Source organism: Pezoporus occidentalis, unplaced genomic scaffold, assembly GCF_034315485.1.
Source record: "Pezoporus occidentalis ecotype Australia unplaced genomic scaffold, CSIRO_AGI_Poc_V1 ctg113, whole genome shotgun sequence".
Classification (NCBI taxonomy): domain Eukaryota; kingdom Metazoa; phylum Chordata; class Aves; order Psittaciformes; family Psittacidae; genus Pezoporus; species Pezoporus occidentalis.
The window spans coordinates 1859733-1879343 of NW_026912918.1; the positions used below are offsets into that span (position 1 = coordinate 1859733).

Below are 19611 nucleotides of genomic sequence, written 5' to 3' on the forward strand. Positions count from 1 at the left end.
AGCCCTCTTTACAGTCCTAAGTGTTCTGAGCCTCTTTTCCCTATATCTTTGGCTCTGCTTTGTACCTTCTCTTTTTTTAACTCTGATCCACTAATGAGTCCCTCTTAGTTATTTCCAAACCCCTCAATCTCCATATATGAAAAAAATGTTCTACATGTAATATCTCGTAATAATCTGCTCAGTAAAGTTCCAGCTAATTCCCAAATTAGTTTTTCTGGAGTGCTTAAATGTGTGTTGTGGAGTACCTGCACCTGAAAGGAGAGAAGAATGTGCTGAGATAAGCTCTTATTCAAAATCCCAGGAATGTCAGTTGTCTTTTCCTTGCTAATTATAGAGATTAGAAAAACACCATTCTGCACAGTGTCTTGGAGACTATGTGAACTTCACAAACATGGCAGCAGGCTCAGGAAATGGGAAGTCCTGAAATTCTTATGCCAGTACTTTTTAACTAGAACATTTTTATGCCAGAAGTGTGTTACCAGCAATGCTTTTTTTTTATTCCACAAGAGATTTCTGTTTAAAAACAGACAATCAATAACCATTGTGCAAGAAAATAAATTCCATTTTCAGCTTGGAAACAATTTCCTTTTCTGCACTTTCCTAAAACCATATTTTGCTCCTCAGTCACCTTCAGAGAATCACTTCCAAAAATCCTTTTACATTCCTGATGTTAAAAGCACAAATCTACTATAAGTACTTGTTCAAAGGAGCCAGTATTATGTACCTCAACATGATCCTTACTGGTTTGTCCTAGGTGTTGTCAGCTATTTTAGCAGAGGTTGAGTCACTGTGTGAAATGCAAATGCCGTTTCATTCCACATCAGTAGTGATTCACCCTGAAATTTATGAGAATTTGGCAAGCTGCTATTTTATGCATTAGGTACTTAGGCTATTTGCTTCAATAATACAGCATCACTTTATCACTTAACTTCAAAGTGATTAAAAGTCTATAAAGTAAGAAAATATTAACAGTTTGCATTTTACTGATGGAAACTGTGAAAGAGATCTCATCCCACAAGATATTCAGGGGAGATGCTAGTATTTCACCAGGAGGAAATGGGGAGCAGTGCAACACATGACTTCCAATGAAATCAAATGCAAACAAAGCACCAAGACCTTTGAAAGCTGAACTGGTGCAGCTTGAGCTCTTCAGGTAATTTTGCACATTTTCAAACACACCCTAAGAAGATGGACTATGCCCACACTCCCAAGTCACATCTCAGCACAGAATAACTTGCTCTGCTTCTCAGCAGGCCAAATCAGATTCTGGTATTGTGCTGCTGCAAATTTACTATGCCCAGCATCCAAACGGGTTTACTCTAAATCCAGCTGGGCAATATCAACACTGTATTCAAAGTGCTACTTTGACTATGGTACAGGTGTATCTGAACAGTAAAATTTGTCCAGTTCTTGTGTTAGCACTGAATGAACATCTGCCATTTGAATGATTTTTACTAAAAACTGAATTTCCACTGAAACAACAGGTTTTCAGAAAATAATTGATTTCAATATCAAGAAAATCTTCTTTTGGAAAATCAAATTTCATTCTTCCAGCTGAAAATGTATGGTAGTGATACGTTGAACTGCACCAATATATGTAGTTCACAATCAGCAAGTGAAGCAAACATAAACCTACATGAACAGCATGTAATATGCTACTCTGGACAAGGGAATTTGCATACTAAACTAACTTAGAAGAGTAACATTGAATTTCATTTTAAACAATAAAATTTTGCTTGAATAGCAAATACTGCCAAGTACAAATCTATTTTTTAAAATTCAAATTCTATTAGAAAAAAGAATCTTTTTTTTTTTTTATATTTTCAAATTATTTGGGCTGAAAAGAAACATCAAATGTTGACATTTTCCCCAGAAAAGAAACTGTAAATGTTGCTAAACTCTGGCATATTTAGACCAGTCCCTTTTTGAAAAGGAATTCCGGAGTTCAATCCTACTGAAAGTAGCTGAGATAAACTTCTGGAGGCCACTTTGGAAAACGGGATAAAAGTTCCTATCCAACCTAGACATTTTATAAATGCTTACTGTTTGTGCCCAGTGTGTTAGTTATTCAAACCAGGACAAAGCGAGCCAGTAAAACCAGGCTTCTTGTTATACATCTGCTCTGAATTCACTAAGTATACCTCTTTGCTCATGCCTATCCTCTCTTTAGGACTGCATGGCCATGACTTCACCCCTTCTTTTCACTGGAAAAAGCGGTAACACAACCGGGAAAGTAAATATGCATCAATTTTCCATTTCAAAACCAGCAAAACCAATTCCTTAGGAGACAGCAGTCATGTTATTTGTTTGGCTTTGATATAAACGGCATGAGCCACAGCAGCTTTCAAATAGAAGATTTACTACAAATTGGGATCTGAATGGAAAGAATTAAATGGCAGACAGAGAGGATTATGAGTCTGTGGCTGTATTCTGACATATATTGGATTATTAGGATTTGCATTCATTAGGAAAGTTAGACAGGCGTTTCCATGACTGCTGTGGATGTATTCTGCAGTTCATGAAAGTTCTATAGTTAATATGAGAATGTAATTATAAGATGACTTTTTCTGATTAAAAGCAGTAGGTTTTGCAGACTTTGACATTGCTTGTAGTTTGTTATGCCAAACATGGCTCTAAATCTCCACAGAGCCTCTGTGCCCATATGAAACTGGTGGGTTTTAATTGATGTAGGAGGCTCTCTGCACTGCGTTTTGTAGCAGCTAGCCCCTAGGGTAACTAACAGTTTTCATAAAGTATATTGAGGGTTAAATCTGAGTTTCAGCTAAAATCTTGTGTAAAGTACAACTCATATAGAGGTGTATGTACTGCACTGCAGTAATGACAGGCAAAGTTATGAGCTGGAGATGAGATCTGCAGTTTGCTACAATTAGTTAACTTAGTGACTCAATAAATCAGAATCTGTAAGAGAAAAGAAGTGCCTTACTCTTTATCTATTAATTTGTTACCTAAATATTTGGATAGACAATGAAGGCTACTCAAACGACTCCTAAAGTCCTTGCCTATTGCCATCGTTGGCTACTCAAATGACTCCCAAATTCTTTGTCTATAGCCATCTTAAAGCTTGACTGGCACACAACAGCATTCAACATTGTCTTAGGAACTCAAATATGTTAGCCTTCAAGTTAAGCTCTTGAGGATCATTTATAGCCTTTAAAAAATCTCATCCCCACTGCAAGCTGCATGGCAGGCAGGTAGACTCAGAGCTCCTCCAAGAAACATGAACCACTTCCTCAGTAAAAGCTCTGCTCTGCCACAGTGCTGGAGTTGGGCCAACTGTGATGCTGTTGAAACTGACAGGTAATAGCACAACATAGGGTGAAAAGCAAGCAAGGGGAAAGAGGAGAGCTGAAGCCAAGCTTTGGAGAAGGCTGAACACAGAGGATTATACTACTAACTGCATTTTCATGACAGGTGAATAATGAGCTCTTATTGGTGAGATGCTGCTCATTAAACTTTGACATTTAAAAGGATTTATGAAGGCTTATTACTAGGGGCTGCATTCACAGAGTCTACATGGGTCTGCACTCCACCAGCGCAACTCCTGGTGTTGACATTTTCTTTCTTTTCTCTCAGAGTAAGTAAAAAAATAAAGTAATAGAACCCCTATTTGCTTTTCAGAGCTGAAGGAGTAATTAACTGTGGGAGCAAGAGGCAAGAAGGAAGAGACCTCAGATTTAAGGCATTTGATTGCAGCTAGAAGCAAAACTATTATCAGTGTTAATAGGGATCAGAAGCCTCAATATAAAGGTATTAAAAATGCACACAATATTGATCAACAGGCTTACCATAATTATGTGGTAGAAGCTGATTCAGCTGACTGTTTTCAGACTTTCCGGGTGATGTATCTCCCAGCTCATGAAATACAGTCTCATGCTATGAATAGTGACTGACAGCTTCATTTTAGTAATTTGCCATGGCAGACTGACATTCTATTAGAGCTCAGTAGAAGATACATTGAAATTAATAGGGGAGACTCCTTTGCTTCCAGCAGGCTCTGGATAAACTAATAAGTTTTATTTCTGATTCAATGGCAGCAGACCCTTTTAAAACCACAGTGGCTTCAAAATTTTCACAAATGAAAATGAGTGAGAGTTCTGCATGAGCCCTATGTGTGCTTTTGAACACTCCCTTATAATTACACAAACACTTGTCAGGGTGGAAAGTCAAGAGAGAAGATGTTTCACCTCTGCTATGATACATCCCCCTCAAGATTAGTTTACTTTCTTTTGTTCCATTCTCTTTCCTTTTTGAGTCCCCTTTCTCAATCAACCATTTTCTCCAGTCCTCCCTCCCATCTTCAGTCTTCCTGTCAAGCTATTTGCTACCGTTTCCAGCAGTAGATTCAGGAGCTATTCCCAGTTCCTAGACTTCTTTCCAGTCTGTTCAGCTCTCCTGATGTGGCATTATCTAATCTGATTTTGATCAGCATCAGAAAATTATGTCAGATGGTCAGGGACCTGAGTAAGCTGCAGAGGCTCTCAAACCTCTTCCCATTCCCTGGGGTTTGGCTGCTTGTGCTCTGAACCAGCTTGGATGTGGTGCAGCTGGATAACTTTGGATCTGACTGCTGTGTGAAGAGCTGTGGGTGAAGGCTGTAAGAAGCTTTCACATCAGAGGTCTCTCTCGCGTTGCTTGGCAGCTGCATTTAAGTGACGTACCTTACCAGTCTCAGCCCTGGCTTGCTGACTGAACATCCCAGCTTGACCTTCCCCTGCCTCATCACCTCTGGACTGCAACAGGTCCTGGTCGCCATCACCAGACCTGCTCTGCTCAACTTGCTTGGGTACCGTGGGACACCGCCCTTGTGGGTGAGGACTCTGTCCCTGCCTGTCTGGCACATGCAGGCTCACCTGCCCCAGCCAAGCAGCTTGCCCAGGCAGTTTGAGCAGTGCTAGCTCTGGAGGAAAGGAGAAGCTCAACATTCAGATCATGTTCGGGAAATTTAGCAGCTAAACAGTGTTCAGTGCTTTGTTTGCATTTGATTTCATTGGAAGAAGACTGTACAAGCATTATTTATCAAAGGCTTGTGACCGAACTCAATCAGACACTCAGCAAAAGGAGCATCCCTAATAGCCATTCAGCCTTTCAAGCCCACATCCCAGGGAGTAAGGTAGCCAGAGAGCAGATATGCCAACAGAACTTTTCAAGAATGCCAAATGCTACACTTCTCTTTCCAGTTCCATTTTTGTGTCTTACCAGCAATGACTAAATATAAAATAAAATAAATAAACCAAAACAAACCTAAGACTCTGTGTAGTTTTCCATTCCTGTGTGGTTCACATCCCTGTCTACAGGTACTGCAGTTACTACAGGTACTCTATAGAGTCATCAGCTAGACTCACCTTTTGGTCTCTTTTATAATGCAGATACATGGTCCTGAAGGTGACAGCTTCTGATCTGCACATTCACCAGCTCTTTGTGCCTGACAGTGATGTTGAAGTGCCACCGTTCCTTCCATTTCCAGCAATTTCAAGACAGAACTTGGTCCCCGAATCAGACCCATAGGCCACTGAAAACAAAAGAAGTACTCTGATTAGCCCCAGTGAGATCTGAATCAGTCTAGCAAAGGAAACTTTCCACAGAAGCTGATGTAGGATTGGCTCTCTTTATCAAAAAGGAACTCCAAAGCACATATGCTATTAATCCTCCTTCCTTCTTAATCCCACCCTAAATAGATGTAGTTTCACTTCATTCTCCCCTTGTTCAAAGTGAAGTTCAAAACTATGGAAGTTCAAACTTCCATAGGTTTTAAAGACAATCTTTACCAAAGAAACACTGGAAGGACCTGTGGAAGTTTATGGATCATTAATTAGACAGGAGAGGATGAAGTTCTGCTGAATTGCCCATCTGTGAGTGTTAATTTAGCAGCTACTAGTTACTTTTCTCTGCTGGGATGCTAGAGGAAAAATAAGCTGAGAAAATAAAAGGCAAAAGAAAATAAGAGGAGAAAAACAGTATGAAGCTTATCAGGAGAAAATGTTAATTACACTTTAAAGCACTCAGTCACCTAAGCTATTTACAACAGAAATAGAAACAGTCCAAACTATCTCTGGGTTGTTGTTTTTTGTTTTTTTTTTTACCTGTGATTACAGTTCTATTTGCTAATTTTCTCTCATTATCTTTACTCTAATGGGAGAAATATCAAGCACTTGTAATTTCTGCATACTGTTTTGTTACTTTCTATTTAATTCCTGTGTTTCTAATGAACACACATCCAGGGGTGTGTGCAGCCACGTGAAAAGTGAAGCCAGTTGACTGCCAGTCACTGATGGCTATTTAGACGTAATCAAAACTGCTCCCACCAAAGTCTTGGGCTACAGCACATTGAAAAAGAACCCTACAATCACACCTTCCCCAAGACATCATTGCAGACTCCTTCAGAGTACCTGCTATAGTAATGGCAGCAAGAAAAGGACTTTGCAAAAATGGCATAAAACAGTATCACCTTTATTATCTTTGACCACTAAAATAAAAGGTTATGTACAATTAATATCTATTCACACAGTGAAATACATGAGGATTTTGCTACTGAATTCAGTGAGAGCAAGACTATGCCCACAGCCTACAAAGCTGGCATCAGCTGTAAATAAGCTTAATCTGTTCTCCAGGGCTACATTTTTATATTCCAGAAATAACAAGAGGTAATCTTTCTTTAGAAACCGATGTGTTCATTAACAACGAACACTTAGTCTAAAGAAATGAATGACCTTTTCTAAGATAAACCAAATTTCAATTCCTAAGCAAGGAAAGGTCTGTGTTTAAAAGCTGTCATTTGCTTTCTCAGTTTCTAGTCTGAGTGTTCAATGTAAGACACCATGGGTTGCAAAGTTCCTGATTACAAAACTACATGTTCTTGAAATGTTTTGCTTCTTCACTTTGAAAGAATTATATTTTAAATAACATGCAAAGGTAACTATGAAATTGTTCTACATCCCTTTAAAAACCAAACCCTAGCACGTATCTGTTCAAAAGAAAGTTTCAGAACTTGTTTTTTAAATAGGTGAGAAAAGTCAAAGATACTTTATTGTAGGTTAACTGCTCAAATTTGTTCATAGGCATTTCTAACAAAAATATTAAAGATAAAAAACCATTAAATACCAGAGAAAACAGGAATATTCTGTCACCTCTACTCATGGAACAAGCCTCTGGGTGTGCTTTCAGTGTATCAGTTTAAGAAAAGCAAGGATTAAGTGATCAAATAAAAATGGTGTTATGACATTGCAAAGAGCTTCAGTTTGAGCTGGCCAGCTGTACAAACCAAATGGGCATGTATGCTGAGAATTCACTTCCAGACAGTCAGATTTCACTAACACACTCACACTGGACTAGAGACAGATCTGTGAAAAGCCCTAGAAGCTCAAGACGCTGCAAGTCTGACTTATCCAATGTCTTGATCTCAGTTCTGCAATGCCAGATGTAAACTCACTGATGAAGTCTCTCTCTAGCTATGAATGCATTCTAATTTCTTTACTAAAGCTCCTCGCTAGAGAAAATGACTTCTGGCTTTGCAGACTCTTAAATTTCTTGAGAACATTGATTCGTAAGCAGAACTTGTAGCTGAAATGAAAGGCGCAGACCTTGATGTGAACCCTGAGTTTTAATACTCAACTTGCTTTCCAACTATTTGCCTTTCTCCCCGTCTCTGTCACGCTGCTTCTATTAAGTATCCCATTATTGCAACAGCCCTTTTTTTAAAGTGCAAAAGTGACATATAAAAATATATGTCATATATATATGTCACATACGTATAAAAATTAAAAAATGCTGTACTATGTGTAAGAAGAGATTATCACAGGATCTAAATAAGCACTAGTAGCAAAGCTGCATTTCCACAGTTCAGCTTCCACATTCACCAGATCAGCCTCATCTAGTTCCAACCCACTGCCATGGATGGGCAGGGACACCTCGCACTAGACCAGGTTGCTCCAAGTCCCATCCAACCAGTCCTTGGCCACTGCCAGGGATGGGTCAGCCACAGCTTCTTTGGGCAACCTGTACAAGTGTACACCACTCTCACAGTAAAGAACTTAGTATCTAATTTAAATCTACCCTCTTTCAGTTTAAAGCAATTCCCTTTCTTCCCCCATGCCCCTATGAAAAGCCCCTCTCCACATTTCCTGTAGCCCCATTTAGGCACTGGAATCTAAGGCCTCCCCTGAGACTTCTCCAGGCTGAACAAGCCCAACTCTCTCAGCCTATTCTCCACAATAGTCCTCCAGAAGGCGCTTTCCTCTCCAAGGAAGGGGAAAACCAGTCATAGGCCCTGAGCAAGGGTGCAGACGGGAGAAGAAATAATGTCTCCCTGATGTTTGCCTGGGGGAGGCCTGGAGGGCTCCCTGCACAGAGAGGTCAGCTCCTGGCACCACAGCCCTGCAGCACTGTCACACCAGGCATACGCTTGGCAGCACCACGACAGCACCATGCTAACAGAGCACTCCAACCACTCACATGCATGGAGGTCTTGAGACAAAACATATGCCTTCACAGAACAGCGGACTTTATTTTGTTATGATTGTGGGTTTCATTAACCACCCCAGACACAAACACTGTTTTGTTTGCAGCAACACTGCCATTGAACCTGCCCAAAGGAAATAAGGGAGGTCTCAGCATCATATCTCTATCTGGCTCAACCACCTAGTCTGCAAAGAGTTGCTGGACCTCAAAAACCTAATACACATTTGATGATTCTGTATGATAGCCTCAGAAATTAATATTTCCATGGCAATGAATAGAAGCCACTGCATGTGTGTATTGAGTGAAATTGAAGCCCCTTTTGCTGTAGGCTGCTGCAAGGATTTTGCATGAAATATTAAAAAGAAGCCTTCATGCCTGGAGTCCTTACTGGGTCACCTCAGCCTTCAGCTATCCTGCCATCTCAGTCCTCTCCTTGGGATGTAATTAAATAAGGGTAAAATGGCATGAACCTGCTAATGGCTTCACATTGCCCAGAAGGAAATCACTGAATTACCCTGGGACACCGGCTCTGATTTGAAGTAGCACTTGCTTGACTAAGGTACTTCATTTGGCAGTAAGACTAACAGTATATAAGCAGCGGAACTGAACGGCATTAAAGGGAAACCACCTCAGAACATGCTTTTGTAAAGAAGATTAGTGAAGGTTAAGAGGATCACAGACTATACACCCACATCCTGAAAGACCTACAGAGAGAATCTGATTTCAAGCTGGCTGGTGTTTTTAGCTGAGCTGAATGCCTTTACCTGGCGGTAAAGATCAGGGGCTCAGTTCTCAAGGATAGAAATTAGCAGTTCGTTCCATCAGCATAGGTTGACATATGCTGTGAAGCTACTTTCTGATTCAAACTCTAAATATTTAAAAGTTAGTAAAAAAATCTCTCCTTGGGCAAGATTATTCCACTCCTGCCTATTGCAGGATTTCCTATATTGTTATCTGAGGCGCCTGGTGCTGCCCGCCTCCCAGGGAGAGGACAAGATGAGCAGAGTCCAACTTGTTTTGAGTTTGAAGTCTGGTGCAAGCAAAGCCAGAACTTGTATCTGCTGAGAAGAGACGCTTTTAAAAAAAAAAAAAATCTCATGAAAAATAAGTGAAAGAGTTTTGACAGCCTTTTTTTTTCAGCTGTAATTATCTTCAAAGTAATTATCTCTGGAGGAATATAGCTTTGCTCTTCCATTGCATTAACCCAACTCTGCTTTTCCTTTTCAGAAGCAGCCTAAGTAAGATTAAATTTTGGTTTTAAAGAGCATATTGTGGAAGTGAGGGGGGGAAATGTGTAATTACAAAAAAGCTGCTTAAATTTTTGCTACAAGACAAAAAAAGCAGAAAAACTGGAGAACAGCAATCAGCTGTGGGATTTTTTTTTACAGAAGAGTTTCTTTGGCAGAAGTTACTGGCCCTGCAATGTAAGAATGATTGATAACAGCAGGATGCCACCCCAGCATGAAGAACATGTCCCATGCGGCCAGAAAATGGACAAGATCCTTGCTGCAATGTGTCTACACCATCTATCACCAGTGCCTCTGGCCAAATACCAGACCAGACCTTTGGACCCTTTGATGTGTAAAGACTGAGGAGGAAGATTTTCTATCACTAGCAAAAATATATGGAGATGTCACGAGAAGCCTGTTTAGAAAATGCAAACACCATACCACCATATTGAAATATGTGAAAGAAATACTTTCTATTGAACCCAGCGTAAATCATGGAATGGTTTGGATCCACTGGGCTTTGGTTTTAAAATCTTCAACCTACATGTTCATGCTGGTTGGTCACTATTTCATACATCCAGTCTGAACATGACTGCTCACAGTGACACCCAAACTGGGTAACCAATTTCCAGCAACAGGTACCTGTCGCTTGAACTAAAGCACTAATACCAAAGACGGCCATAACAGCAGGTCAGCATTGTCTACATGTTAGTGTATAACACTGTCAGCTCACCAGAAGTCATGTCAAGGACTGGCAGCTCCAGTGAGGAAATAAAACCATCTATGGCTGGGGTATCATGACGGATACTTAAGAAAAATGGCCCATCAAAACATACTGCTGAAATGTGTTTCTGAGGACAGCCAATGTTTTCTTTGCAGGAAATCTCTATCAAGAACTCCGACTCTACCATTTTTCTGAGCCACTTAAAAGAAAAGTTTTTCATTAACTCTGAGTCACAAAAAGCACAAAGGCAAGATATATGGTGGTGAAAAGTTCTGCTTTGTATCCAGACAAAAGACCTACAATCTTCAGACCTACATCTTTAGATCATGAAAGCTCCTGATCACATCACATCTAATCTCTGCAGCTTAGTCTCACACATGATCTTCACCCTTCTCACACCAAGTTTCATTGCTTTCTTTCCATTCCAAATCCCTGAGGAAACCACTTTATAACACCATAAAGTTGCTGCTTGTATTCAACCTGCAGCTAACTTCTGCTTTTAGGGTCTCCAGCACAATGACAGTATGTGTGTATTTTCCTGGAACAACTGCTCTCCAGAGCCCTGCACTTCTACAGTGCTGCTGTCCCAAGTACTGCTACTTGTGCCCAATCCGCAGACAGCTGGTCCTCTCCTTACATTCAACAATCCTTACGTCCCTTCTCTCATCAGCCACAAGTGGTTTTCCAGGCTGTTAATGGTGGAATTTGGTAATAAAGTGAATGTTATTTGATTCTGAACAGGCAATTAGACTTCTTCATTTAGTTTTTAGGGGTTTAACTGCCTGACTTGACAGTAATGTGAATTAACCGGCATTCCACCCTGCTATGCCACTGCCATTAATGCCAGTGCAACGTGCACGATTATTATGATATATTATATCACTGACAGCTCATCTCCATATTATCCACCTTTTTTTTCCCCCAAATTATTCTGATGGTAGGATCACACATTCCCTAATTAACACCTTCTTTCTATGGTTACTAATGAGTCTGCTGATACCACTTCTTCAGGCTGCCTCTATTATAATAAAGTCTTGTGGGTATATCCAACTCCAACTGTCTGCTTTAATTAACAGACAGATGTCATTGACTTTCTTTCACTTAACACTTAAGAGAGACTTAGCCCCCTGGATGGTAAGTGAGGAATGGAACTTCTTCATCTTCTGACTCTTCATTGTGCATTGCAAGGCTCAGACTGGGAAGTGAGACTGATACCTGAAATAGCACCTGGGAGAAGGTCAGCCTTGGTCTTTTTAAAAGAAATATGAGACTAAGGCAGAAGACAGTGAATTTATGAAGGGAACAGAGGCTAAAATGATTTATGGAGAAGATTTAAACAAATCACAAGAGGAAACAACTCTCCCATATAACAAAACTTGCTAGCTTCACCAGAAATCAGAAACAGTCAGTTGTGTCAGTTCCGTATTTTGAGAACAACTGATGTAATCCAAAACCTAACAAAAAACGGGATCTCATTTAGCTTCATCAGGCTTTCATTAACACTGCATCATGGAAGTGAAGATTTTTTATTTAAGACAGTCCATGCTGGTGGAACAGCATGAAAAAGGGCAGAACACAAAACAGATTTACAATGTCTGCCACAGAGATCTTTTCAGCCAACTACCATAGCATCTTTGCTCTTGAAAGCAATGCTGGAGCCAATCCTTCTGGAGTAAAAAAGACAGAAATCAACAAGATACAACTGCATCACTTTAACACAGAAAAAGCTATTCAGGACATAGCATTCATACAAGGCACTCATCATATTCCTTTTAAAGGAATTGTGATTGTGTTTGTTTACAAAAGGGGAACATGTATGCAAGAATAACATATACACTTCAGAAGAGCAGATTCATTAATCTAAATCAGCATATTTCTGTTGGTACTATCCACCATAATTGTAACACCTTCAAATTCCAAAATCTGTTTTAAATATTGAAGCTGAAAAATAGGAAAAAAAAAAAAAGAAAAAAGTTCATTTTATAATTTGTTTACTTTTTGAAATGAAAAAACTCAACCTTTGAACACAGAATGACAGATTGAAATTGTGACAGATTTGAGCCCAGTTCTAAATTACTGTAAGGGATTAACAGAAGGGGTAAAGCCAGACACGTTGCTACTTTGAAATTCAATAGCTAAGCACTCAACAACATTGGGTTGCTTTCTTCTATTTCCTCTGTGGCTCCTACACTTATTTTCAGCACCTCACCTGCCACAGCATCTTGCTCAAACTCAGAGACTCACAGTTGCATTTCTCATGGCCCAGCAGCTCCTCTTATCCATATTTTTGCAAAGCATAGGGATCTGTAAAAGTGCACAGACACTTTGATGTAAATAACCATTTGATGTAAGATTCAAGGAAAAAATAAAACTATGCTGATCATGTGTCCAATTCAGAGATCTAAGTGGTACCCGTGTATCTTTTAATACTTAAGTTTTGATTTCAAATGGTTTGGACTTGAAGCTGGGAGAAAGACTTTCAAATGAGGGGTACAGTGGAAGGTTAAGGCAACATTTACCAATGTGATGCCCTGCTGATTTTCTTCTCCCCAGCATAACAGGCCTGAGACAACCTCTTTGGCTGTGCATAGCAAAAGCCTTCAAGCTGGAGGAAATGTTCTGGAGGGAAGATGCAACAGTATTGGGAAAATCATTAACAGCAGGAAGTATGAACATGAAAAAACGCTTACTCAAACAAACCAAATGAGAAGACTGGCAATCGGTGCTCTAGGAAACACAGAAGAAAGTGTGATACCCTATAAACTGCACTATTATTCACTCCTGTCACAAACCACAAGGCTTTTTCTTTCGTAAGACCTTTTCTAACGGATAAGTTACAATGCAGCAACACAACTTGCTGATCTTCTATAAAGAGACAAGACAATCCAGCTTTCAGAGTTTACCCCATCTTCAGGTTTAACATAGGGCTGTTGTACTGCTGCATGTCAAAGTTAATGCCTTCAGGAAGACAAACATCAGCAAGGGTAAAAACAGGTTTCCATTGTTGCTGCTTTGACACAATATTTCATTTTAATAATGACAAGTGAAAGGCTTTCACACTTGGACTTAAGATGATGACAATTTTTTCTTGAAGAGGACATGTCAACATCTTGTTTAGTTTTCTTTAATCACTGTGATGTATTCCTCCTTTCCAGGTTGCTGGTATGAGTTGTGATTATTAAACCACTGCCATCTCAGAAGAAGATGGCAGCTAAGTATTGGTTCAGGATACACAGACCACTGACTGCACTCCATTTTTTACCTCAGGCAAACAATCGCAATAAAACACCTACTGCCCTGGTCTTGTATCCAGTAAAGAATGTTCTTCATGCTCTCATTTTATTTTTTGTTTTACTTGGTTACTTATCTAAGTGAATTGGGGCTATTCACCCACAGCAATCTGAAAAGTTATGCTTTATAGTCAACATTTGGCCAGATTAGAGCTTTACCAAGGAAATGCAGGACTAGCTGTCCCCCTCACCAGCTGAACATACAGTAGTACTTATATACCTACAATCCAACAATTAAATACCCCCAACTATGCTATTATTTGAAGAGTTCATGTATAGTGCTGTAGTGTCCCCCTCCAGACCTAAAATGAGACAGCTTATTGTCCCACTATTTCATGTGGTTATCACCCAACACACTGCTCAGCTGAGCTGGTATCTCCACATCATGGTCACATCTGCATTTGCAACAGCTGCACGACCTAAGCCACACTACAGCTGTGGTACAATCACATTTTAGATATTTTTGTTCACAAAAGTGTTCAAGAGTAAAATTGCTCTTTTAGTGATAGTGTAGTAACTGGCAAATACATACTCCTAGTGAAGGGAGTCATTAAATTAAGAAGTCTTGATCCTCTCTACCCTGCCCTGGCAACAGAAATATTTTACCAGTATGGGAGACGGCTGCAGTGAAGAACAGAGAACACAGGTGAAAGATTGTGGGTTGCTTTTAAAGAATTCACACTGAAAGCATCTCTAAGAAGTAAAAATCTACAGCAAAAGATTGTGGATGTTTCGGATACAAATCAGGGCTACATGGAGGCATTCAGAGAGGTGCTGTCTTACAGGACAGCTAAACACCTTGTCTCTGCCAAAACTGCAGCCTGTTAGATATCATTAACTGTCTGCAAATAAGACGAAGAATCCAGAGGGACACACAGCACACAGGTGAAAGGGAACATCTCAAAACCGGCAAAAGCCAGTTAGTCTCAACTTGCTATGGAAAGTTTGGGAAATGAATAGATTATAAATCTCAGAAAACGTATCCGTCAAAAAGCTCTGGAAGTCTGAGCAGCCACTGAGCTGTCCCCTGAGGAGGCAAATGCAGCCTCCTCCCCAGATAAGCCCACATCCTTGGCTGTAGACCTGTTCTAGCCACAGATTTGCTCAGACCCACTATATACAAATTCACCAGAGGAAAAGGATTGTTTATAGCTGCCATTTAAGGACAATCTTTGTTGGAGCTGAGCATGCACAGTACAGGGTGATTTGAAAAAGCACCTCAAAGCTCCAGGTGAAATCTGATGTGTTGCCATCTGCTACAAGCAATAGCCCCTCTCTCACAAAAGCACTCTAAGAAAGGGGGTGAAGGAAAAACAGCAAAGGTGTCAGCTGAGCAGCTACAGGAGTCTGTTCTCTCCTCTTCCACTCTGAAAGGAACAGGCACAGATAGCACAGGGTGGGTTATAGAAGCATCCAACCCCCACTGCAGCTCCCACTGTATCTTTGCTGTCATACAGTTAAAAGCCCCACAGGAAGCTTGTAATTTTCTATTACACTTCAGAGATCATTACATCCATTTCTATGGAACTCTAATAATTACACAGGTTTTCCCATAAAGAAAAGGGCTGGTTCCTTTGGGGGAAAAAAAAAAATAAAATCAATCAGGCCATCAAAAAAGTAATAGACTTCTCTGTGTATATTAATCTGGAAAAAACAGCTGCCGACTATGTTTACTAATACAATATTTCCTCATGAATATGGCTAATGATCTCAAATGATGCAAGCCTACATGGCACAGAAAAAGACTTCAAAGTACAGAAACTTCCTTCTGACAATACACAAACTTTAGGTACACTGAGACATATCCTCTTGGATATCAGAGGGAAAAGAAAGAGAGGTTCAGGATTTAGTCAAAGTTAGAAAAGGATTCTGCAGACTCAGTTATGTCTCCTTGATTGGCAGTTTACATGGAGAGACACGCTACCTACACCAGGGCTCCCCAGGGCACCCTCTGGGCTGTTGCATGGCAAGTGTGTCACATGAATACAGCTACCATTTTCCAATTAGGAATCCTGGCAGCTCCTCTCACTTTGTTTGGTAACTGAGGCCATCTGTACCAGCATTCCTACCTAATACCCATGGTGGTCTTGCCAAAGGAGCTGAAGCATGTTGCCCTGCATACCCATGGTTACTGTACCTTCATTTCCCAAGTTCCAGTTCTTTGGAAAAGTGTTCTCAGGCACACGTGCTGGCTCACAGCACATGCAGGGGATGAGGAACAAGGTTTAGATTTATGGGCTCTTTGCTGTTAAAAAGCAAACAAGATTGAGTCAACCCCAAATGAGTGAGCCCAGATGCTGTCTTCCAAAAGCATTTCCCAAGCAGCAGTTGAAAGAACACAGGTTTCTCCACCATGGGAAAGTTTACTGCCTTCTCTGGAGAGTGTTAAGCCTTCCAGGCATGACTTTCATTCCTATCTCAAAGCTACATCTGACAATCAATGTTTTTGCTGTCAGACTAACCAAAATGGCACAGATTAATAATTAAACAATCTCCAAAGGATGAGACATCCTGAACTGTCCATTGCCTTTATTTCCTTTATCTTCTCTCTTCTCTTGTCTAAGACAGGAAAACAAACACACCATTCTGCACCTTCTCACAGACCTTTGCATCCATGCAACACTCAGTTCAGCAGACCACCCCGCACTTCGGTTACATCCTTGGAGGAAGTGACTCCTCAAGGGAAGGAAAAGCTTCACCACCATAAAGAACCCAGTTTTAAGGGCAGATCATCACATCTTGACTTAGGACAGTAAGTGACACAGGCTATAAACTGGAAAACAAAAGATTTTGTGGCCTGAGGTCCTGTAGACAGGATAAATCCTTCAAATTACAACAAGACCCTTGTTAAACTCATTACTTGCTGCTCAGAAGTCTTCCAGCATTTTTCATTCTTTGCTAAACTTATCACACCAAATCCCTTCCCTAAGATCAAAATCTTCTGAGATACAGCAGCTGAAAGACTTTAAAGTGCTATGATCCAATAGGACTCTATGATGAAAACAGGCTTCAATAATACAACCTCTTTATAACTGTTACCATAGCTCAGCATGATACACTATCTCAATGTCATCTGCAATGAAAGACTTCTCAACAGGAAATACCGATTTAGGGGATCCAGCCCTTGCATCGTATGTGTTACCTTCATGGCAATACTTCACATTTTAAATAGTAAGGCTTGCTTTGCAGTAGAAGTCCAGTTCAAAAATCAATTTAATCAATTGGAAACAATGGAGGATTATTTATGTATATTACGTATTATTTATTGTCCTGAGCTGTTCTAGAAACATTCAATGAATACAGTATCAGCTGAGGGGAGAAAGCAGCAATCAACAAGATAAAAATCAGCTTGTCAGTCTCAGTTACTTCTCTATCAATCATTTCCACAGTACTAAAACAGTATGTTCAATACCAAACTCAAATACTAATTCAGTTAGGGATCCCCTAGTTGTGCTATTTCTTTCCATTGGGGAGCATCACTAGCATTCTTAACAGATACTTTAATTATCTAAATTTTGCAGGACGGTCTACATTTCTGTGTGTATTTCAAATAGGAGAGGCGGAACTACACAGAACAAGGGCTTGATTTCATTACAAAAAGGGGCAACTTTCAACACAGCTCATTCATTTCTCCAGGGAAAATCAAGTTTATCTGCTACAGACCTCCCAAATATTTCCTATCAAATCATTCTGCAAAGCTACTCCCTACAAGTCCTTCCTTCCCACATCACCTCAAACTGCTCCCCAGGAGTCTGCACACATTTGCTGATCTGACACTACCTGTCAACAGCCTTGCACAGAGTTCATAAAAAGTGACACTCTGGTATCAAACTCTTTGTTCTCTGGGATGTAAACCTTAGCCTGTCTTGACATGTCTTACTCTTTGAGGACCTTGACAACCCAGAAAGCCAACCCCAGGGATTCTCTCACTCACACATACTGAAGTTTGCTAGGAAGAACAGGCCAAAACCATTGCAGCAAAGTCCATAGAGTCACTCCTGGGTTTGTTTTCCTTCAGCCATTAACCTCCTGCCTAATCCAACAGAAGCTTCCTGGAAACTTCCCTGCTATTTTCACTTGCACCAGCAATTCTTCTGTGTTCAAGCTGCACAGGGAAAAATGCCTCCATTCTTAGCAGGTTTAGTCCTGAACTGTACCAGTAAGATGGTCCAAAATTACTGCTGCCTATGTTGTACAAGTTAGCTCTTCCTCAAAGTGCAATAAACATTTCAATAAAAAAGCTAAAAACCCACAAGCAAGGACAAAACCAAATAACCAGAAAATTCCATTTTCCATAAATGCAAAGGAGAACCAGCTTGCATGGATAGATACAGAAGACAATCTCCTCAGTGAGTCTAATGACTAAGACAAAAGAACTAAATTCTTCCTGGCCAAGCTGTGTTCAATGTAGGATAAAGGACAGGGAAACAAAAGCTCTCCATGACCTTGATTTTATGGCTGATCAGCTTAGACTCTCTGTGTTGCTCCTAGCTGCTTTTGACCAAAAGGAGCCTGTGTGGGGGAAAGAGATGCAGAAGCTCTGGACAAACAGGCACAGGCAAAGTCCATCCACTTGCTGATGAAATAGTTAACAAACTGCACATGTGAGTTCAGTCCCATGTCCCACCACAGATTTTGAGACCAGAGGTGCAGAAAAGTCAAGATTTTAGTTTGTATAAAACTAAATCTATTTGGTGATATTTTCCATTCCTGAGGTCTCTAATGCTACTGCATTCAGTTGGTCAGGCAGAAAATTACTTTTCATGAATAAGGTACTTGGGTTTTGGAAGAGGCTTATCACTGCTAGCTATACAGCTATTCAGTTTATCCACACAGGTGTATGACTTTACTTCCTTTAGTATGGTGATTATCATCTTTGTCAATAATCCCACCCATGTGATTCTGCGCTGGCAGGACACTGTATAATCAATGTGTAGGATGAAACTCTTGTTACGGTTAAATGCATGAAACACAGACATCCACCACATGAATGATAAATGTTCAGCTATGTTCTGATCCTGCTCCTGCTAAAAACATGTCTTCTACGCCAAGATGTTGAAGACAAAGTTGTAGCACAAAGCAGTGGAGTTTGAGGGACTTGAAGTCTCCCAAAACATCCTTCTGCCCTCAGGATGAACTACAGCAATGCAACCAGTGATCTGCTCTAAAATACACCCACTGAAGCCCTAAGTGTACTGGGGCACATTTCAGGCAATGTGAAGCTGTTTGACAACAACTGACATTAGCCAAAGAATCAGGTCTGACAGTTCTTCTAGACTCCAGGCTTGCCGATTTGGAAACCCATATAGGTGCAGTTGTAGTTCACAGTAACCTCCTGTGGCAGAGTAACGGGAATCAGGACATAAGGACAAACTACATATTTGCTGGCAAGATGCGTTGAAGGTGAATTGGACAGATGTAGAGTGTTTGAACTTTCCATTTTACTATCTATACAATATCCACAGCACTGAATTCTTTGTCTGTTGAAATTCAGTGAACATCACCATTGTATCAGGGGCTGGAAGAAATCTAATTGTTGGCTTTTTCTTTTCCTCCTTTTCTTTTAACAGCACCCTTTTCTGACAGGAACAGCAGCGGATTATATCCCCCATGCCTGTGACTCATTCAGGTGCATGTACAGAAATATCTTTGTGTCAAACTAGGTTAATTATGCCACTATTCCCTTGTGGATTATAGAAAAAAAACAATTAAAACTCAGCTCTTCTTTGTGATAATTTAAGCATAATTTCTGAACAACTGCATTACCTCAGTAAGTGCCTGGGTTGGATGAGATAGAGGTGGGAATTACAAAGTGAATTCTCCACAAATCGGAGTACGAGGAGGAAGCCCGACCTCTCTGTGGTGTGCAAAATCTACTGCTTCATTTCTAAAA

The 19611-nt window shown here is 40.3% G+C and overlaps 1 long non-coding RNA gene across 1 annotated transcript in view; it reads right to left on the minus strand.

Moving 5' to 3' along the window:
* Positions 1–19611, minus strand: part of LOC134171631 (uncharacterized) — a 186763-nt gene that overhangs the window by 41468 nt on the left and 125684 nt on the right. Inside the window, exon 2 of the long non-coding RNA XR_009967693.1 lies at positions 5360–5530. This is a non-coding gene — a long non-coding RNA (uncharacterized LOC134171631). The remainder of the gene's footprint in view (positions 1–5359; positions 5531–19611) is intronic.